The sequence below is a fragment of the Taeniopygia guttata genome, chromosome 7 (genome assembly GCF_048771995.1).
Source record: "Taeniopygia guttata chromosome 7, bTaeGut7.mat, whole genome shotgun sequence".
NCBI lineage: Eukaryota > Metazoa > Chordata > Aves > Passeriformes > Estrildidae > Taeniopygia > Taeniopygia guttata.
Window position 1 is genome coordinate 13,070,746 of NC_133032.1, and position 22,968 is coordinate 13,093,713.

Genomic DNA, 22,968 nt, shown 5'->3' on the forward strand with positions numbered 1-22,968 from the left:
TAGTGTTCAAAAATAAAACCTAACACTCAGCAGCTTTCTTGGCCAGGAGATCTATCCAATCCCACAACTGGCAGCACAAGCTTGCCAGAGGCATGTGCTGCTCATTTTTGGAGTGATAGAACAGCATATCCCATAATGTCTCCAGTGATTCCCCACAAAGCCCAGTTCAGTCTAACAGTTTCTGTACAAGAAGAAAGTTTTCCTAGTCTCCATGGAAGAAAATAACCTGAAAGTAATGGTGTGCAGGTGATTCCCTTGATTTGAAGGCTGTTAGTACAGGTTTTTGTAACAGGAGACAGATGTATACCAGCAAATAGAACATAAAGAAATAGACCTGGAGATTAAATTTCAAGCTCATAAACTTCCATGAAATAGTAAGATTTTTTTCTTGTTGTAGTTCATAAAATGAGATTAGAAAGGTGAGCTGCAAAGTGGTAATTCTCTGTAATGCACAGAATTGCTGTATTGGAATGATAAACTATGAATGAAACAAAATCCAGCAAAGTTGTGCCAATTTTACTTTGGTAGACCAATATACCCAAGATAGACCTTAGAAAGAAATAAAAAAGTAATTTAATCAAAATTTTGAATCATATAAGCAATACTAGCATTTCACTACTCTTGACATGCTGATAAAAGCTTTTCTTATGAATACCTTGAAGCAGATATAGTCTGACAAGCCTTTATTCCACATTAAGAATCTATGGAAACCATTTGAAAGCAGTTGTCTTCCAGATCATCCTAGACACATAAAATGTCTGGCTTAACCTAGCTGACTTCAAAAAGTTAGCTAGTTAATTCTCATTCACCAAGCATGATTATATTCTGCAAAGTTAGAGAGATCTGAAAGCAAATGCTTTCTGATCTTAATAGCAAAAAATGTGGTTCTAGTACCAAAACAGAACTCAAGACATGGAAAACAGAATAATATAAAGTACTACCCTTCCAATGTCCCAGGAATCACCTTTTTTTCCATATTTCTTAAAATATCTGAACATCAAACCCTTCAATGCTTTATGTATCTGTAAATTAATTTTCACTTCTATTTTGGCCTATAAACTGACAGAAAAATGCAAAGCAGTTCTGTCAAGAAATAAATTCTTTTTAGTTAATTTTCTTATTGAAATCAGCAGTATCATGATTGTCTCACCATCTCTCACACACCTCTTTACTCACATTAACCTATTTTATGAGACCCTTAATCTCACCTCAAATACTTAATAGGCACTGGCAATTGAAGTGAGTTTTCGGTTACTAAGTTAGCTAGGTTACATAATAAATTTAGTATCTAAATTAAGCATCCTTACATTAGAGAATTTGTAATATGCACTGTATTTATAGTCTTTATGTCTTTCTTTTTAGCAACTTCTTTTGAGCTGTTATCTCTCATCTTCGTGATTCTAGAGGCAGTGAAAATCAATGGGTTATGAGATCAGTAGGTTAATGTATGATTAAATTATTTGGGTTTCATATGAAATGACAGAGTTCTAGGTCAACAGAAGATATTGCATTGATCTTTTTAATGGTTACATATCATTTTTTCTTCTACCTCATGTACCTTATTTTACCAATGTACTTATTTGAAAGCACTTTTTTATTTTCATAATTGTGTCTTATATATGTCACGGAGCGACCCTTGAAATAGAAGTAGTGCAATGATTACAAAGGCTGCTTTGCAGAGAGTTTGAAGAACTTCTCATTCTCTTAACTCTTTCTCTGGCCACATATGGTAGTCATTTGTACGCTTTTAAAATATCTTTCTTATTTCTGAAAAAACTTGCTTGAATCAAATCAAAAGAATATTATTTTAGTGGACTGTGGATCAGTGACTTTTTTGCCACTCAGACTAGGACAATTAAAAGTTTAGTTCAAAACAGATTACCAAAATGCTTTTGAATCCTTAGGAAAACAGCTGCTTTTTTTGGAAGCTATATTTCAGTTACATGTGAGATGCTTATATTTATTACATATTATTCTACAGACATGAATGTTGTTTTGGTTAGATGCAGTGCTTTTACTTAGATTTCACAGAATTGCATAGGTATGACAAGAAAAGATAAGACAATGGAATCAATGCATTAATATGAATTTCCAATAGCTCACTGGTTTTCTCGTTGCTGTAATCACAGCAGTTCACAAGCTTATATCACACATGAGAGTCTCTGGTGCTCCAGTGGATGATCCAGTAGCACGACTTGAAATGCCAGCAGAAATAGTGCCAGCACTGTGAAGAACTAGATAATGTGTACATGCTTAGTCACTGTGAGAAAAGTGATTACATTTAGAAGAACAGCTTGGAAGGGCCGTATGTACTTAAATAGGTGGTGATTCTGGGGAAAACCCTCAGGCTCTCGGTGTTTGGTAGTACATGATGAGACAGTGGCAAAGCCACAGAACTACAGAACAGTTAAGGCTGGAGGGAGCACATGAGACCATCTAGTCCTGCTCCTCTGCTCGAGCAGGGTCACTAAGAGCAGGTTACTCAGGACACTGCTCAGTGCTCCAAAGAGGAAGAAAACTCCACAGCCTCTCTGGGTTGCTGTGCTTCGTGACCTTTACTCCACCTGTCAGGTACACATTGATATGTATACACATTAATACACATTAACATATGTTTTATGAAAATAAAATAATAATTGTCATGATATAATGGCCTAAGTAAAAAACAAAAGTTATACCATGCACTGTGTGCCAACTGATGAGTTGAGATCACTAGGAGATCACTAATTTTTACTACTTTACTATTTGATTATTTTTTAAATTCTTTCCTCTCTCTCATTTTTAGGGAGCCAATAGTGTTTCTAAATAGCAGCTTCAGTAGTATGAGGAATAAATCACCACTTAAAATAAGAGAGGAACCAAAAGACTTTTTAAGACTTGACAAGTGCACCTGGATCTCCGCCAGAAATTTGGTTATTGGGATGGCCTAGAAAAATGTTAGGCTTTTGTTTAAAAGACCACAGAAGGGTCCTATTTGACTTTTGAGCAGGCAGTAGAAGTTTTGATTTCAGGGAAAGAATAAGTTTAGTGGGACCTTCCTGGAGAGGACTGCATGTAAGGGAGTGAGCTTTGTTGCTCTTGTAGAGTGTCAGCAAGTTTGGGAAATATTCAAGATGAGGATGAAAGTCATATAGGCACAAGGTTAAAATGTACTGAGTAAATAGAAATTTCTTTGGATGTGTAGCATTGGAAGATCCATTTGCAAGTGCTTTCAGGGAGAGGCCCCTGCAGATAAGGGGAGATTTCAAGGAAAAACGGGAATCTAGAAGAGGAGGAATGGCTGTATTTAATATTGGGACTCAACAGTCATTATAATATTTTTTGTTTTTCAGTTTTGGTGGGCAGAAAACTCTGAATGCTGCACAACGCCTACTCATAAGGCAGCATTATGTTTACTGCACTAAATTTCTAGAGCTACTTATTGCTAACCATACTTTACTGCAGTTATTCATTTTATTGTCTAGAAATCAATTGAAATATGTATTTTGTTTCTGTGTTGTATCTGTAGCCCACTAATGAAGTCTTAGAGTGGCAATTTTTCATATGCTTTTGTAAATCTCCAGGAAATGTCTTTCTTAATGCTCTTGGCTCTTAGTTGTCTCTTTCAATCAAGAACAAAAGATTAAATGTTAAAAAAAAGGGAAAGCTCAAACCATAAATACTGTGACTGCCTTAGTTCCCAAACTCATCAATTGATTTTCATATGGAAAGTCTGAGATGTGAAGTGTGATGCTATTACATATCTGTCCCTGAAGAATTAAGCAGCTTACAGAAAAGCCTTCACCAAGGTGACCTCCCATTCTGAGCTGAACAGAAGTAAAAGCTCTTGCTTAATGTCATTAAACTCTCATTCTTTTCTATCTTCTCCACAGTGATGACAAACACTATGTAATAAAAAGGTATTGTTGGTCCACTGTGTGAAGTATACTTGTGCTGCAATATTTAAAGAGAATTTTGATTATTGTGATGGTGGCAATTTAAGGAAAATGAGCTCAAATTATTCATACAAGTAGAAATAAAGAATAATGCTAGTTGTCTTAGCACTGTGATAATAACACTTATGAATTCTTCATAATCCAAAAATGCTACATTACCTGACCACGTGAACACCTCACTGCATGAGGTCTCCTACATAACAAACATGAGCAAACATCTGCGTGCCCTGAATTAACACCTGCAGCTGGTCAGCCATCTGCAGTGGTTGTCCTCATGGAACTGTCAGCTTGTTCACTTAATATTTGTTTTTCTGTTAAATTCTAATGTTTGTGATGGATTTTGCATGTCTATCTCTCAGTCTATGTTATGTTTAATCTTTTTTGGTGGTGATGGTGGTATGGGCTTTCTGTCAAAGTTGTAGTGCTGGGGATTGATGGTTGGACTTCATGATCTTGAAGGTCTCTTCCAACCTGGACAATTATATGATTATATAACTGAAATCCTGAAATGAGGATGGAGAAGAATGATGAACTTAAAGCCTTCTCTTCAAGGTGAATTTTGTGATTCATAATTAGTATATGCAGCTTATGTTTTGTGGAAGTATTGTGACCAGATTTATAGACAGATTTCTAATTGGAAAGTTGATGAAACACTGATGAATACTTGGACTCCATTATATCACAATTATCTTAAACATTACACTAGATAACCTTTGTGTATAAACCTAATTTCCTTCTATCTTACCACATTTCTGACAGTTACAGAATATTATAGTACATGTTTCAATGTTTTCAGTTCTTGAAAGGAGGTGAACAAACATTTTAAACACCTGTAGCCTGCATCACTGGCAACAGAATAAAATCAGATAGGACCCCCAGAGAGCTAGGCTTTGCAAGTCATGAAAATCAATTCTAACAGCCATGAACTGAGAGTTAACACTGCATTTCATTTTACTGTTGGCTTCCATTCTAGTATATAAAGCATCATGTCAAGATGGTAACTGCTTGGGGTTTTTGTTCTCTTGTTTGTGGACAAGAAACTTTGGAGTCGAAGAAAATTATCAGTGCACCTTTAGAACAAGTTAGAAGAAAAAATCAACAGAGAACAGTGGTAGCATTACAGTTACAAACAGCTGCTTTATCTAATATTTACATGGGGGAAGTTTCTTGTTGTGCCAATTTTCTCATACTTTGTAGTTAAGCTCTTCCTATGTCAGCAGCGCTCCCTTGTTCTCCCTTATTCTGAATTTCACATATTCATTATCTTTTTTCTTTTGGAAACTCTTCCTTCTACACCTAACATGCATTTAAGAGTTTTCACTCTTTTCCAACTCCCACTGTGATTTTAATATTTACACATTATGTTGTAAGCACTGTGAACATAAGTCTTAAGACTTTCTTTTGAATCAACTCTGATTTATTTTTAGATGTGTTCAATATAACTTCAGCACATCTAAGATTTATTCTTAGTCTCAATGACTTTTGTTGGTACTTTACATACAGTTTTCTGCATTTGCTAATTCTTCAGTTCCCTTAGGCAAATGTATAAATTTTGCATTTTTTCAAATTTCCTAATATACCAATACTGACCTGCATTTTTATCCTCACTTATTGACAGATCTACATTTTACATTTGGGGGCGGGGAGAAAAATGGTTTCAACCAACTTGCCATTCTAAAATCCTACATGTAGGACACATGAATGTTAATCTAAATAACTTGAAATAAATCTGAGACTTGTGGATGGTAATATTATGTTGGCAATGTAGACTTTTCAAACTGTCATTCATAGAGTAGCAGAGAGAAGCTGATAAAGCAGCCTTAGCTAACCCAGCATCAAAATCAAGTTCCCTGCCAAGTGACAATTGTGTTTCTGAGCCTGCATGGAAGGACTAAGGGTTAAATCTGTACTGTGTGGATTGTTGTGCCATTTCCTCAGTAACTGAATACCTAAAGACTCAACTAGAAATAAGTATCATCTGCCTGTTTCTCCTCTGCATGCCAAGAACTGGCAGAGGTGGTGGTGGAGGCAGTGAATGGCAGCTTAGGTCTCCTGCATGCTTTCCCCCATTCTGACCACAGCTCAGTAGACCAAGCTGGTGCTGATCAGCTTATTCATCTCATGCGTGTTTGAAGGAATATACTGTAATGTACCCTTCTAATGATATGCGTGACACATAAATAGCAGGGCTTGCAGTAGAATGCTTTTCCTTACAGGCATTTCTCCTGACTGAGATCCTGGGAATTCCTTTATAGGAATCTTATCTTCCATTTCATAGAAAATTTAAAGCATTCTGCTGCCTGTTCTTGAGAACAAGAACTTGATGTTCTTCTTAGGTCAAACCTGTGTTTGACTTTTTTTACTATGAGAATTTTAGGTTAGGCTTTTGATTGCATAATTCTGTCCTGGGAGAAGACCTTGTATAGATGTACCTACAGGACTTAAAGGAGTTTTTCTGTGTTAACTTTTGTTTATTTGTGACACTGGCTATAACTACTTTGTGGGAAACAGTTTTTGCCAGGAGAAAGGGTATCTACACTTCAGGATATAAAGCTACAGTGGTAGGCATAGTGTACTGTGTAGCAGGATGGTCTAGTATGGTATCTGGAGTAGAAAAGATAAGCTGCACAAGCAGGTGTATCAAAAACTTGAATATCTCTGTAAGTAGAGTGAGTACATCAGAAATGAGTTCACTTGAGTAAACCTACAGTGACTTGCTGACTAAGAGCTGCAGACTGAGATAATTCATTTATCACTAGCTCTGTTGCTGATACATCAGCATATATATGGTGATAAGAACCTGAGGGACTTGTAGGCTCTATGTAATGCACGTAGGCAAAATTTGACTTTTACCAATGCTATTACTAATGGCTATAACTTCTTAACTTTTGTTTTCCTGGTTTTTAGCAATCTTCTAGTTGGATTACATGTTTTCAAATGCTGACATGTTTAAGAGTTACATGGAAATTTGAAAAGAATTTTCTAGTAAGATTTCTTACAAATGCTGATTGTAAAACCTGTCTTTTTCACATTTTGTGATTTAGTATTAAGAACCAATGGTTCAGACTGACCTTCTGCAACTTTTAACAAAGCCGGAAGTGAGGAAGCTATTGAAAAGCCAAGTGATTTATTACAAAAGCAGTTGGACCCAGTAAGCTGGAAAGGTCAGTCTGACAAAAATCTAGACTCAGAAATGCTGCTACAATATAAGAAGACATTGTCAGGAGGAAAGCAAAAACCAAATGAGAGTATTCCTGGGAAAACATAGATCTGTTAGCTAAGAAAGCAATGTAATTGTCCTGCAATGTTCTCATTTCAAAAAGCTCCCTGTGGAGGGGCTTTTCTAAAGAGTAGGAACTTGAACACAGTTGATGCTTCTGTAAGATAATATAGGGGAAGGTTTGAAGCAAGGGAAACCCACTGCAGAAAAAATAATAACTGTAGTTAAGATATTCAGTACCACTGAATAACATACTTAAGATTTTCATCTAAGCTAGGCATGGTAGAAATTAGGAACCTTCTATACCCAGCTATAAGGTAAGCATTTTTGCTAATGGAGAAAGAGGGAACTGGGAGGGTGGGAAACTTGTGAATTACCCCTTTTAAATCCTTAAGTGATCTAAAAGATCAAAAATGGTCCTGGTCAGATGATTATCAAATACTTCAGTGAAAATATTGATATTTATGATGATTTTTTGGTGTGTTTTTAAATTTTACTCATGTCAATCATCCTAGAATTCATCCTGTAGGAATTGGTGGGATTATGCAAGTTAAGAAAAGGAGTGTCAGAGTATGGTGTAGTTTTATGGAGATTGTAGATGGGGCAAGAAGTAAGATGGTATGTATGGTTCCTGGATCTGTTTCCCTTTTAGCAATTTTAGAAGTAGAAGATTTGAGAATTTCCAGATAAAGCTCTTCTTTGTGAATGAGTTTTCTAGTTTTAAATTTAATATATGTTACTAAAGATAAACTCTTTCTTTTGCATTTAAGTCAAAGTTTACCACAAATAACTTTCAGTTTGGTTAAACAAAGCCATACACCTCCTGATCTTTACAGGACTTAAAAAGTGAAGTCATCATCCTTAAGTTTTTTACAATAAACAATAGATTGTAGTTTGACAAATGTGTGCAGCATCAAGGTGATTCTCTTAAGAGGAATCTATCCTGGCTTGGGGAACTGAAGTGTATCATATGACAGACCACATTCCAGATGACTTTATACATTACTGCAAGAATGATCAAAATATTCCTATTTATGATGGAAAAGATGATTTTCAAAAATAGATGAAAAAACTGCATTTATGTCATTAGTATTTGTACTCTAAGCCCTCAGTGGAAGACTTCAGCCTTCTGTAATACACCTTTCACATTCCTTTTCTGGTTTGTTTTTTTTTTTTTTTTTTTGCTTGATTTTAAAATTTTGCTATTTCATATTTCTATATGGGATGTAGCTCAAAAACTGTATGTTGAATAGGTTGGGAAATCACTCCATTCTTTAAACATACATTCTAGAACATATGGTTTCAGTAGAACAATATCTTTGCCTATTATTATGTAAGGAAAAATATTATGTGCTCAACTGCTTAGACTATGTGCTTAGATTTGAGGTCTGAACAAGTATTACTTAAGAAAATGCACCAGAAAGTCTGGGGAAATTGTATCAATCAGAAAAATATATGAGGAAATAGGCTGTGCATCTTCCTTGGCTATTTAAATACAAAGGCTTGTTCTTGCATTTGCACCAATGTTAATGATCCAGTCAAATATTTGAGTCAAACACAGCAAATCTTGTTGAAACAAATGATGCTTTGTCCTCTAACTACATCTGACCTTGGCTGTGTACTGATTTATGTGAGCATCTGAACAGCATTCCATTGTTTTAAGCTGTCTTACAGATAGTTACTTTTCTACCTCAGAAACACATTCATGTTATCATTCAGTTTTAACTTGAAAAATGCTCCAAGTGTTTAAATAGTATCATGGGTTTTAACCACAAAAGGCTGTGTTTTTATTGAATGAAAATGTTCATGCAGGCCTTTACAGTGCTGAAGTTAGTTAAGTATGAGTTTGAACATGTGCTATAAACTTGTATGTGCAGTTGCAGTACATTATTTAGCTAGCAGTAGTTTTCAGTGCCTTCTGTGTCTCACTAACAATATTTTGCTCCTTTTGAGATCAGTGGGAACTGTGTTAAGGATATAATAATCATAGCTCATTCTGTGAAAACATGCAAATGAAAACATTAATTTTGTTTCAATTTATGGATAGAATTTTCATTTTAAAAATAAGCTAACTTTGTGTTGATAGTTGGAGAAAATATGTGATATTCTAGATTTGCACTTTTGTCTCTCTGAGGAAAATAATGGTCCTCCACCAGTGACTGATGGACATCTGATATTAGACCTGTTCAGGGACAGACACAATCATTCTATGTTAAAAAGATTAAGTGATGCATGAGTGCTATGTACATAAGAGTATCAAATCACCTCTTTAATTTTGTCATATAATTTTAAGGGCATGGGGAGGTTCATAATCCTCATTGATCTTTTGTCCTTGTTCAGAGACAAGCTACAAATTCTTAATAAAGAGAGTAATATATTTTTTTCCTTGGTAATTGCAGTCCACTGGATAATTATGTCACATTAAGAAGCAGAAAAATCCAGACCGTTAGACAAGCACAGCTTTTTCATCACCAGCTACTAAAAGCCATTCGAACCAATGACCGATCTTTAAGCCAACATTCCTGCTGCCCCATGACACTCTCATAATCCTGCTTGAAACTCATTTCGGGTCCATCCCCAAAAGTAGCTGGCTTCTAGGTTTTTGGTGGTTTTTATCTTTTGGTCCTTTTTTTGGTTATTTATTTTGTTGAGAGTTTTGTTATTACTCCATGCAAAATATTATGTACCTTGATCTAAATACCTTGGGTTTCTTTTACAAATCCAGTTCTCGAAAAGAGCCCTGTTAAAATGGATTAAGGATGCCTTTATAGCTCTGTAATAACTAAACACTGTGCAGTGAAAGTACTATTTTGGCATATATTACTACAATAATTACATATATTATTCCTGAAAATGTATTCCTTAAGCTGAGAAATTTATTATCCATGAAAGTGTTTTACTTAAACCAAACGCATGCATTCTTTTTGTGTTCCAATTAACATAGTTGCAACTTGCTCTGCTGCCTTTTACAGACACTATATTTTTAGATCTGTTTTTAATGCAATAAACATACCATAAAAATAACATGCAGGCATAAAGCTGTATTTTTGCTATGTTTGATGAAAAAATGCAGTCATGAAGTCTGTTTTGTATTTAAAACATTATTTCACACATTACTAAAACTTAAAATTAAAAAAAAAAAAATATCAGTTTGCATTGAATATCAAGAAATACCCAACTGCAGAGACAGCTTTTTTGTTTAGCAAAAGTTTTAAAGACTCCACTTCTCAGATAATCAGCCTCATGATCAGGTATTCCAAAGTACTATGTGCTGGCAAACAGCAATTACTTTTTCCTTTGCATTGCATCATCTCCTCTGAATTTGTAAAAGACTGAAATTATACAACAGAAAGGACAATGACAACTCTTCATACTTGGAGCAAAGAGAAATCAGAGGAACTCTGAATTTACTTTTTTCACCCCACCCTGACTGTGTTGCCTGGAGCTTGCTATAAATTCTCTATATAAATAGACAGGCAATGTTGCAAAAAATTATATGCTTTGGTATTCATGAATGCCTGGAATTCTCTATTGAATTTCATCTTTAACAAATATTTCATAAGATAAGAACAGCTTTCTTGTTTCCCATGTGCAAGTTCTCCCTTATGGGATTTTAAAGTTTATGCAGACTGTTTGTTTATGGGAATATTTCATTAATTTTCATTCGTCTTGGTATGTGTTTCTATTTCTAACATCCAGTATATTTTATCACTTATCTTTTTCACTCAAATCTACTTTTCTTAACTCTCATGCTCTGGGATGTTCTTTTCCCATCAATTTATTCCAACAGTGGATTCATCTAGAAGTGTTCATTGACATCTGCTAAACTGCAAAATAACAGTTTTACGCAGCCTGGAATTCCCATTACTTGAGAAATCTAAAACAATTCAAACCGAACAACCAGTGTGTAATACAGTAACACCTGTATCAACAAGGCTAGACCTGAGAACTTTTAACATCTTTTTAAACCCTCATCTCATTTGGCTAATTTTTCAATTACTAATTTATCCCCTAGAACAGGGCTATAGCAAAGAGAGGAAGATTTAACTTTTTGGTTATTCTTTGATTGGGTTTTTTTTGTTGTTGTTGTTTGTTTGAGTTTTTTCTGGTTATAAAACTGGAAGATAAGCCTGACTATTTTTCAAAATAGCTTTGAGATTTTGCTCAGTAAACTTCTGTCCTTAGCAGACAGACTTATTGTCTGTCTGCCAGCGAAGATTAAAATACAAAAAATGTTTAGCTCCCCTGTATTGTACAGGGTATGAAATAAAGAAGCTTTTCATGAGACAAAAATTACAACTTAATCCCCAGACAAAAATCACTTGTTCTGATACTTATTTAATGTATGCCTCAAAGTACTCTGAGAGTGGTGGGTTTTGTAGGACTTGTAGTGGGTTTTTTTACCTCTTTCCTCTAGTTGGTCTGAGTGACATTTGCAAAAAAGTGGGTCTGTTCCTGTACCTGTAAAACTTAACAAGAGTTTTGGCACCCTCACTAAAGTGAGTAGATGCAAGCTAAGGTGTAGGAGGAAAAAAAAAAGTGAAATCCATTATTATACTTGTCTGGAATGTTAGAATACTCATTTTAACCTTATTTCCTATGAAATGTATACTTAGAATTTAGGTCTTCTTGCTGGAACACTACCTTTATGTTTTTTTCATACTGGCTCCTTATTCCTAATAAAGTATGATTTGCATAGTTAACTAGTAAATGTTCATGGTAATCTTTGAGATGTTCAAACTTAAAGAACCAGATTTTGATTGTGATAGCTGGAGTGGTATTTGAACTTTTATCAGAAACTCAAGGTGGGGGGTAGTGGGCTTCAGAGTAATGACATTCATGATGAATTTTGCTAAATTTTTATTTATCTACTTGTTTACTTGCCTCTGCATTTTTAATTACCTTGTTCACTTACTAAAGCAACTACAATACTTTCTAGAAACTCAAGTTTTTTTAATATTCATAGTACATATGTTAGGTCTTAGAGTTAGGGAAAGCTGGTTGAAGGTTACTACTTGTACGTATAAATTCAAAATCCAACTAGCTGGATGGCTCAGTCATGATATTTTACCCCTGGTTTTGTATATTTTCACTTAGCCACCAAAAGACATTTGTAGCAATACTTCAAAAATAGCTAGCCCTTAGGAATTCCCATATTTGTTTCAAATGCAGCATATTTATGCAATAATTCAGGAGGTCCTCATTCATCAGCATTCCCTATGGTTATTAATTCCTTGCCTTTTTTCAAAGTTGATGTCATGTGGCTGATGGGAAAAATTACTTGCATCAAGAGTGAATAATGAATAAAGAAGGAAAATTAACAAAAATACACAAATAGTCAAGAAATGTTTACAGAAAGTAGTATGCATATAGAAGAATACTTTAAATGTGTCAGATTCTTTAGCTGCCACTGGGAGAATTGTCATTTGATTAATAACATATTATTGTCTTAGAGAGGCAAGTATATACATATATCACACGGGAACTCAAAAGTGAATATGTAAGTGTTTAAATACAGAGGAAAACTACCAAATCCTACAAACCTTGAAACTCAGCTAAGCTGTCATTTGAACCTAAACTTATATTGTCATTCAAGGGCTGAAAAAGGGGGGAAAAAAGATCTCATTATGGTAGATGTTTTTAATATGAAACTTTTTAAACTGCAACAGAATATTAGAATTGTACAATCTCAAGGTCATTGAAAATGACAAAAATTTTCAAATTAATTACAGAGGAAAATTTTGGTTATATGCATAATGACCTCTTATCTAGTCAGATGAGAAGCTAACATGCCTTATTATTAATAATACATTAATAATCTATCTAAGTTAGTTCATTAATGGTTTGAAAAGTCCACTTCAATTTGCAGATGATAGAAGGCTAGTAAGGGCTGCAGAACGTCAGATGTGGATGAGCTGATGATAGTTGAGATGAGACAGGTTAAAGATAATTAGAGGTAGAGAAGCATGACTTCTGAAGATATAGCAAACTGAGTTTGTTAATCTAGAGCACTAAAAGGAAATTGCTACCACATGTGGCATATGATGGAACAAAGGAAATTAATAAACTCATTCCTCTGTCCAAAAAGACAAGATCTGCAGCTTCAAAGATTTAGCTTAGCTGTGGTAGGAAAAGCTTTTAAAGATGAGGATAATTATATAGGGGAAGAACTTCACAGAGAACACATGTAATCACTGTTTTTCATTTGAATCACATTCTGCTGCATTCGTTCACCTAAAAGGCAATTGGAGATGATAATGAAAATAAAACATAAATGTACATCAATTTGGAATCAAAATATTGGACGACAAAAATGATTCAAAGAAAAGTAAATAAGATCATTCTGAGAAAAGTCAGCCACATCCTTGGAAGAGCAGCCTGAAGGTGCTCTAACTTCTCAAGATTGTCTATACTCTCTACATACAAAACTGAACCCTAGAATGAAGCCTGTTTACTGCAAGACACTTCAGAAAGCATCTGCTGGAATCAGTAAGACTTAAATTGAAGTCAATGATACTTGTGGATTGAGAAACAGAACAAACAGAAATATGTAAATGGCCAAGGAATGCAATCTTTGAAGGAAATTCTTAGGACGCTTTGGTTATGCTTGGGTAATAATAGAATGTCATTCCTACATATGCTTGAGTGTCAGCATAAAGAGAAGATATTTTCTGAGAGTTAGTTGGGTGCTACTTGACTTCTATATGATGAGGATTTTTGTACTATATAAAATATTCTGTATTATGTAAAATATTCTGTATTATTTAAATTCTCCCCTATGTACATTGAGAGTGAGTTTGGTATATTTAAGGGATCCACTCTAGGCTGAGATATAAGACAGTCAAGCATTAGGATTCCCTTGAGACAGCATTTTAAAAGATGATACTTTTTCAATATGATGGAAAAAAAGATCAGTCATGTAAAAGAAACTATTTGAGATCAAAACTTGGATAGATCATGACTCATAATAAGGCAAGTACCTGATTTTCCTCTTACTTTGAAGTTTTTCTTAAAGTAACAGTAACTGCAATATGACCTGAGTACTCAGATAATAAACACAATTGAAACTAGGAAAAAGACAGTAAAAAAAGTAATTTATCATCCAGCAAAACTACTAGCAATTTAACAAGAGGATATGTCTTTTTTCTCTTCCCATGTCTTAAAAGAAAACCAAAATCCCAAACTGGTGAGTTCAGTGAGTGTAAGTAAAAGAGGGATTAGCTGTTTAGCTATGTAGGATCTGCACAATTGCAGAGCAAGTTTCAGAGAAAAGAATAAAGCCAGTCTCTGCAATATGGACTGGTACATTTTTCTGCCATGGGTATGTTCTACATACCCATGGCAGAAATACAAGACACCTGTAGAATATTTAAGGTACAAGAGCCCTGTAGAATATTTAAGCTAAGAAGATGGTTCTTTTAGTGCCAGAATGGTTTATCTTCTGCTCCCTTGGGAAAAAAGAAGAGTAAGAGCATACTACACTGGACTGAAAACAGCATCTGATATTGAAGAATATAGTACCTAATTATCTGTTAAAAATGGAGTGTGCTGGTGTGAGCCTATTTGTGAGCCTATAATGAATGAATATGGCCCCTTTCCATAGAGATAGTATTAAAGAAATATTTAAGGACTTTTCACTGGCAATCTAGCAAACGCCTTCATTTTTTTTGTTTACAAAGGGAAAGTAATGTTAGTATTTGAACTGGCCAGTAATATTTTATTTAGTAAGAGGCAGCTTTATTTTTTATGATAGATCCTACAAATTAATAACTTGAGGTGTTGATAGATATAGTGGGGGAGGACAAAAATGCAACCATATAAACCTCTAAGAAGGGGGTATCCACTACCTCAAGTGAGGATGAGCTTATAATGCCCTTTATAGGAGTCATTCCATAGATAATTAGAGTTTGGCTTTAAGATTTAAAATAGTGTCCTGTAGAGTATGAGTATGTCTCCTCCCTGCTCTTCTGTGAATTTTGTTCCAAGACCGTCATGTCATCATATTCTTTCAGGAACAAGTTGAGGAATGGTGGCCATTTGGCTAAAGTCCACTCTTTCATATTCCTGTGCAGGCTTGCAGAACTGAAGGGTCATGTGAGAAATGTATCTTGATGAAACTGGAAAGAACAATTTATTCTCTTTAATACAGCCATATATTTTTCCCATGGAGTAATGGTGCTTCACACTTTTTCTATATATAAACTGTATGTTAAATGCACTGTCCAGCTTTAAATTATGGAATATAGCTCCCTCATCTGTCCAACACAGTGCATAAAAATATGTCAAAAACCAAATAAGTTTATGTTTAGTAGTGTATCTTCCCTTTTTTAACCAAAGGTTTTGCCTGCGTTTAGACCTGTTTTTAATGTACACTGGTAGAATAATTTCATTTCTGTGATTCTTATTGGATGTTTTCAATTCCTCTGCAAGATATTCCAATGATAGGGTTAAAGGTGAGCATCACAGAAATCAGACTGAAGTGAAAGTTTCATTGATGTGTTTCACAGATAGAAAATGAAGAAATTTGGCACACATAGTGCTTAACTTGTCTTGTTTTCTATATATCCTCTGATTACACCTTCTTTACTCTATTTACTTCTTAGTACTACTGGCTGTACTGATAGAGCTTGGCAGCCTTGTCTCTCTGTAGAGGAATTTCAGTGGGAATAACTGATGTACAAACTTAAATGTCAGTGTCATATAGCTTAGTCCTTGTCCTTCAGTATTCATCCACAGTACCCATTTCATTGTTTGGTATGTAAATGAAAAGGGTCAGCAATTGTCCTAAAAGGTATCTCCTGTGAAAATGTTCTGGTCTGACTTGACCAATTGCTGACTTGAATACACACCATCAAAATAATTTAATGGGCCAATAAACGTAATTTTGCTGTCATGTAATATGACAGCTACTGTAGTATTTATGACTTTTTGTTAGAAATAAAAATGACTTTAATATGACTCTTTTGTTGGAATATAAATACTGAGAATGTCTATTTCCAGCCATTATTCTTTCTATTTAGTACACTGTAAAATACAGCACACATATTTTCTATATTATATATATTCTTTTTTTTTTTATCTTCCTGACTGTCAAATTTAACATGATCATCTCAGCTTTTGTCAGTGCTGCTTCTGGACACATATTCCTGTGAAAAATTTTAGCTATATGCCACTCAACATAACCAAATCATCAGGTAGCATCATGCTGAAGCATGCAAATTTCATTTACTTACACAGCACTGACATCTAAAGAGAGAAAATTAATCTCATGTTTTATGATGCACTATAGCAATATCACAAGTGACTTCCATTCTGAAAAGCCAGTAAGATGTTTTGGTAGAGAAGCTGAGACTTAAATAATAAATAGAGGACCCATGATCCAAACTGCTTTGCATTGTTCATGAATCAGAACTATGTATTCTAAAGTTGTCTTCATGTCGAGTTGAAGTAGTACATGAGAGGTAATGAGATGTATTGATATGCCAAATAATGACTTTTGGATGACCCAGTATTTTCAAAACTGTTTACTCAGTTATCATCAGTCCTGTGATTTTTGAGTGCTGACAGTCCTTGCCGTCCTTGCCACTGTAAACTCTTCAATATAACTATGACTTAAATGTTAAGTGTCAGTTTGGCCCTTTGTACTTCACCTGTGGTCAAATCAAAAGCAGAAACACCAGATTTTTCTCTTTGTTTAGATTACTAAAAAATAATGCATCAGCTGCCTATACAGCTAGGGTGTGACGAATTATGACAGAATAATAAAAACAATCTCCTTTCCCTCTATCTTATTGATGAAGAAAAGGCCATTCAAAAGTCCAGGAACAGGAATAGGAAGTTAAAAGCAGGTGCTCTGACCTAAATATGATCTACATGGTTCTATACAGTTTACAGTGATCAATCTGGTATGTTGATTGGTGTTAATGTTTAACAGTTTTTCTCCATTGGGTAAACATGAGACTCACTCTGAGCTGGTACTGGTTGTGTGGGTCTTTCTGTCTCAGGTCTTCTGGATTCAGTGAACCCTACATGTTATTTTCACTTCTCCTTTCACTGAAGTGAAACCTGTGTAGCTGCAACTCTACAAAATCTTGCTGATGTCCATGGGTTTGTTTTGTGGCAAACACTTCTTTTCACCTTGTTTTTCTTTCATTCTTCCCTTACTCCTAAATAGTCTCAACAAGATCACAGAAGATCTTGGAACTTGATATAAACATGCTATGACCATTGGCAATCTGGGTGCTCTTGATCACAAATACAGGAAAACTGGGGTGAGTTGGTTTGTTGCTTGGTTGGTTGGTTGGCTGGTTGGTTAGTAGTGTGGCTTTTTTTGTTTGTTTGTTGTTGGGTTGCTTTGTTTTGTTTTGCTTTTATGCTAGCCATTACCAATAGGTGTGTCCAGAATATCTGGAAAATGAATGATTGATGGAATTCAGAAATTTATAATGTATGTTAAACTCTAACAAGGAATTTAATTTCTTTTCAGGCTTTGGAGTCTAATGGGTCATTGCTGTTTCCAAGAGTGAAGGTTCCAAAAGCCCGTCATGCAATATGAGATATAACCTTAGATTATCTGAGCACATTAGTGACATGTTAGCATTTTACATTTAATTAATGTGTACCTTAAGCTTCAGCAGCAGAGTCCCCACTGCCCTGCAGGCTATGCTAGCTGAATGAATGTGATTGATTATTCGAGTTATATTGAAAAAAGTCCAGTTTCGTGACATTTAACATCGGTGGAATGTTGGTGTGTGCCATTGAATAATAAGTTTAAATATAATTTGCTGAACCAGCATTTGGAGTAGCTTTTAAAAGCTGTCATTGACCATCAAGAATAAAATGTCAATTACTACATTCTTAATTCTTTCATAATGTAGCACAGGGGTGTAAAGAAACATACATATTTTATCCTTTAATTCTCTCATTCTGTTGTTCTAAATCCTAGTTACATGATGAATGTTCACGCTCTAGTTTGCATAAAACAAAGCTTGGTTTCAATCTTTTAGCCAATTGCAACATCTGCCCTACAAGGTTTTTCCATTTTGTATACAGGCTTCCCTGAAGATATAAATATGGTCTTCCTAATAAACACATTTCAAATGTCTCCGGAGAGAGAAACCATAGAGGGATTAGGATGTGGCATTACGAGACTCACTAAAAATGTTTGATTTACCTTAGCATGAGAGATGGAGCTCACCATGACTTTGATATAAACCTAGCACCAAAAAGGAGTGTAAATAAGAGCAGAATGTGGTTCCTGATATTTTCATAGTAATAGTGGCTTAAAACTAGAGTAAGAGATTCTCCTTAATGTAATGAGGCATACTTGTGAGCAATGCTTCTGTGGACCCAGGGAGTGGGTGCACAGACAAGCCATTCTGTCTCTTGGTATAACAAGGGGACATCCTGCCTTTTCAGCTGAACTGATCCTTTATGTTACTTACTATAGAAGTAAATATGTGAAAGTAAACTGTAAAAAGTACTAGCTCTCTTGATTTTTAAAAATAAATGTATCCTTGGTAGTGCAGTCTGCTATAGTGTGACAGGGCAAGTGTTAGGAAGATCTTTAGAAGTTCATTTAATCCATCTAACACTGCTTACTCCCTTTAGTTTAGAATGATAGAAGTGTCTTATTGGTTTGGATCTGTTTCACACTTGACTTCAAGTGAATACTTGGCCACAATCAAACTTCCTGACCCAGTCAAAGCACTGTAAAAGCATCTGTGACCTGTTTGGTTTGCCAGTTACAGGGTGTGAATGGGAGGGTGGCTCTGGTCTCCTATACCCCAAGTTTTGCTGTAGGAAACTGTTGTGTATTTTGTACGTTTGGACAAGAAGGTATTAGAATAATGAATAATATAAATGACATAATGGTCTTTTGGGGGGAAAGTGCAGTTTTGGGGCCATAAGACACCTAATTTTGGTAAAGTTTACAGTAAGGCTTAAGATTTTTCCTTTATGTTACTTTTCTATATGCACTTTACACATTATTCATACTCTGTGCGTTTGAAATATGTCATATTTTTAGAGAACTTGCTGATATAGAGTCTAAAGTTAGAAATGTATCTCACTGAAAAGCAAGCTTTGATACCTAGCTGGAGATGCCATCACTGATGTCATGCTCAAAAGAGGTGACTGGTGGTTGTGTATTCACAGATCCCAAAGCTGAGGCCACACATTGAATCTGAGAAGTGTTTCTAAGGTGTGGCGCCCAAGAGGCTTCATAACATTAGTGTTCTCTAAAATTACATTTCCATAATTTAGAACAGATTCAGATCTGTTCTAAATTCAAGACGGTGACAAAGAATGTAATACTCTGTAGTTAATAGGGTCATTAAAATTATTTATATATCAGTCATAGTTTGGTGCAAAGTCAATGTTTATCACTATTTCTAGGTGGAACTACTGTTTGATAGTATTTGACCTGAATGCAAATACTCTCTCTAATCCCACTTTGCCTTTGAATCCTACTCTAACTGAAATTAAAAGAGCTTTTCACCCTACAAAGATTTCTCTGAAAAGCAACTGTTGGAAAGCCTGAGCATGAAATTAATTTCATCAGGTCTTTGCAGTTTTAGACATTAATAATGTGGTCACTTAACTCAGAAGAGTAGTAATGGAAAATTGGTGTATTCACTTCTAGCTCATTGGTTTACATCTGGTCAGATTGGTAATAGCACTTTTTCTGTATATTTGGTGATTATTTGATAATTGATATCAAAGATTCCTTTGTTCCTGAAGATCTCTTTCATCCAGGTCTTCAAATACACTGAATGGATTTGAACTCAGTGTCATTTTCCATAAGCACTGTAAAATGTTTTTAAAGGAAATAGGTCAATGACCCCTTAGATTAATTGTGCTGATGCATAATAATACTAGTACTAATACTAATCTAATAATAATAAAGAATCTTTTATGGTGTCTCATATATTTTGGGCAGCAGGCTGTGTGTTATATATCTTGATTTTAAGAACAAACTCTTCTCTTCAATGTAAGGCATTAGTAGAGCTGAATGCTTTCTAGTGATGAAGAGAGACAGGCTAGGATATTGTTTGTTACACAATTGAGAACATTTTGGTTACAGGAGCTCAAATTGCTGAAACTGATCCTGATGGTAAGGATACTCAATTATCTAAATTTTATCTTACTGTTTGTTGAGAAGAAATGTCAAAGGATTGCTGGAAATTTTGATGAGCAATTCACGTTAAAAATTTAACTGTGGTAGCATTTGCTGTTGAACTGAGTACTATTTAAATAAATTGGAACTAATTACATTTGGGATGTATTTTATAAGTCCCAGCAAAGGCTGGTACTTAAAAGTCCATCTACTGTTGCCTTTCATTAGAGGTTAGGCATCTAATTTCTAGCTCAAGATATCAGAGACAATGAATGTCTAAAAAAATCATGACTGAATATATGAGAACTTCTTGAACAACGTTGGTCTCACTCAATTGAAAATATCCATCTGTATTTTGGGCTTCCTGATAAGCAGAGCCAGCTATTAGAGCCAGTCCAAATAAGCATAATGAAAATTTTTTCATTGCCCAGAATATCAGTTTTCCTGTATGCCAAGTTTTGATGTGGTACTAGCATTCTTCCTACCAATTGCTCTTTCATGACAGCTGGACAAACTTTCAAATATCAGTGAAAGTGTTACTATTTTTTTTTTTTTTAGCCAGTGCAATGTTTCTATCTTGATAGATTGTGAAAAATGGATTATTAAAAGATACAATTCCTCCTATTATAATGAAGTAACATAGTGTGACCATGGATTCTGAACATTTTTACTGTTTGTCACTGGATTCTGAACATTTTTACTGAGTTTGTCCCTGATAGGAGCCATCAATTGAAAGGAGACCACGAATTAAAATACTCCTTGTCAGAGACATGAAAAGATTATCTGTTCACAATGAACTAAAAGGATAATGAGAGATTTCTATGTAGCTGTGAGTATCCAATTCAGCACATGAAATCTCTCTCAATCATCTTCCTCAAAGTGTCATGTTCCAAGCTCATAAAAATGAGAGATATTTTAGCATGATTCATGCAAACATACATTTTATGTTTGAAAGACCTAATACTAATTATAATAACAGTCTAAGTAATGGCATTATAATAAGTCTAGTGATATTTTGTTTTCATTTGGTCTGATATTTAGGTCCTATATATTTGTCCAAGAGGAAAAAAAAAAAAAAGGTGTGTTCCTTTATTCCAGATTCTTCTTGCAAAAGCTGACACAAATATTAGGTATTGTGGATCTAGGAATGTTATCTTGATAACTGAGGAATGAAACAAGCTTGGTGACAGAACCTAATTTATAGATGCTGAATTTTAGAAAGAAAGCATTAAAATTCACACCATGCTGTTGTATATAGCCCATCTCTCTTTTCAAAGGCTATGTGTATATTAAAATTCAGTTTCACCAAATAGATTACCATTTACCTTCCCAATGTACACGCACAAGATACATATTTAAGCACGTTCTATTGGTAGGTATTGCAGAGCTGGGCCGGTGACAAGCCTGCGGAGCCCTTCGCGTTTCTCCTCTGGCAGAGCTGAGGCGCGTCCGGCGGCGTTCACCTCGGCGGGCTGGATCAGCGCAGATCCCGAAGCGCCTTGTCCAAAAGGGGATGAAGCGTGCGAGGAGCCCCGCGGGCGGCGCGGGGGAGGATGCAGGGCCGGGCCGTGCCGGGGAGCTCGCCCAGGGCTGCCGGGTTGCTACAGCAACCGGGGCTTTGTTTGTACATAGCGGGAGCAGCTGCCTCCCTCCCTCCTTCCATCCTCCCTCCTCCCGCCCGGCTGGGCTGCGGCAGGGCCGGGCCGGCCGCTCCCTCCGCCGCGGGGCCGCTGCGGCCCTAAGGACACGAATGGTGCTCCGAGAGATCAAGTCCCACTGAAAGAAAAAGGCTGCCACCTGAAACAGTAGCACTCTCTCTGGTATTGTGCTATCTGTGTATTTGTCTTTTGTATCTGTAATCTGTCTGGGTCTTTGTGAAGCAGAAGGTTTGGGTTAGTGGCCCTCTGATTTCAAGGCAGAAGAATGTAACTAAAACATACTTGAGGACAAGTAGTATTACAGGTTAACAGCAGAATATAATAGGAACCTTCCTCATTCTATAAACATCTTTGAAGAGAGTGTCCTCAATTCAGTCCTTTTTGACCTACCATTCACATAATTTAAGAACAGATAAATAGGAAGCAAAAACCACTAATATTTGTTCATTAAAGATGACTATTCATCACATTTATACTAGTGTGGGCTTTGAAAAGCTGTTCTTCAAAGAAGATTTGCAGATGGTCATCACAAAGCTGAGTGTCCTTTCATAGCATGCAAACCTGTATCAGCGGCCAGAACATTCTTTTCAGAATGTGACTACATAAACATAGATTAGAAGGAGCAAAGAAACTCACAGCAAATTAGTTCTCACCTAACACTGTCTTTTTCATGTAACAGTTGTTGTATGTCAAAGGCAGTAGGGTTAGCTCAGCAGCCCTCAGAGGGCTGACAGTAATTGAATAACCAGATTGAATATTTGTTGACTTTTTGCATGCACAATATTTGCATGTACAGAAATTGCACAACATTTGCATGTACAGAATTTGCACAACTTTAACAAGAGTTTCCCTAGAGACATAACCTCCATATGACCTTCACATATTTTTACCTTTTCTTCACTGCATTAAGTACTAAAAAAAGGAGAAATTAGATTGATTTTTTTTTAAAGTTTAGAGAGCTGGAGACAGCAATGGGAAATTATAAGGATGCAACACCAAAAGAAATACAGATTATGAATGTTTCTGTAAATAAAAGGC

General features: G+C 35.5%; 1 protein-coding gene and 1 long non-coding RNA gene across 14 annotated transcripts in view; one reads left to right on the forward strand and one right to left on the reverse strand.

Moving 5' to 3' along the window:
- The window catches only part of KCNH7 (potassium voltage-gated channel subfamily H member 7), a 209,620-nt gene that overhangs the window by 153,927 nt on the left and 32,725 nt on the right, over window positions 1–22,968 (reverse strand). The gene's annotated exons all lie outside the window — the stretch shown is intronic.
- LOC115495949 (uncharacterized) overlaps window positions 21,605–22,968 on the forward strand; it is a 62,392-nt gene continuing 61,028 nt past the window's right edge. For all 7 annotated transcript variants that reach the window (XR_012056963.1, XR_012056965.1, XR_012056966.1 and 4 more), the window contains exon 1: window positions 21,605–22,092. This is a non-coding gene — a long non-coding RNA (uncharacterized lncRNA). The remainder of the gene's footprint in view (window positions 22,093–22,968) is intronic.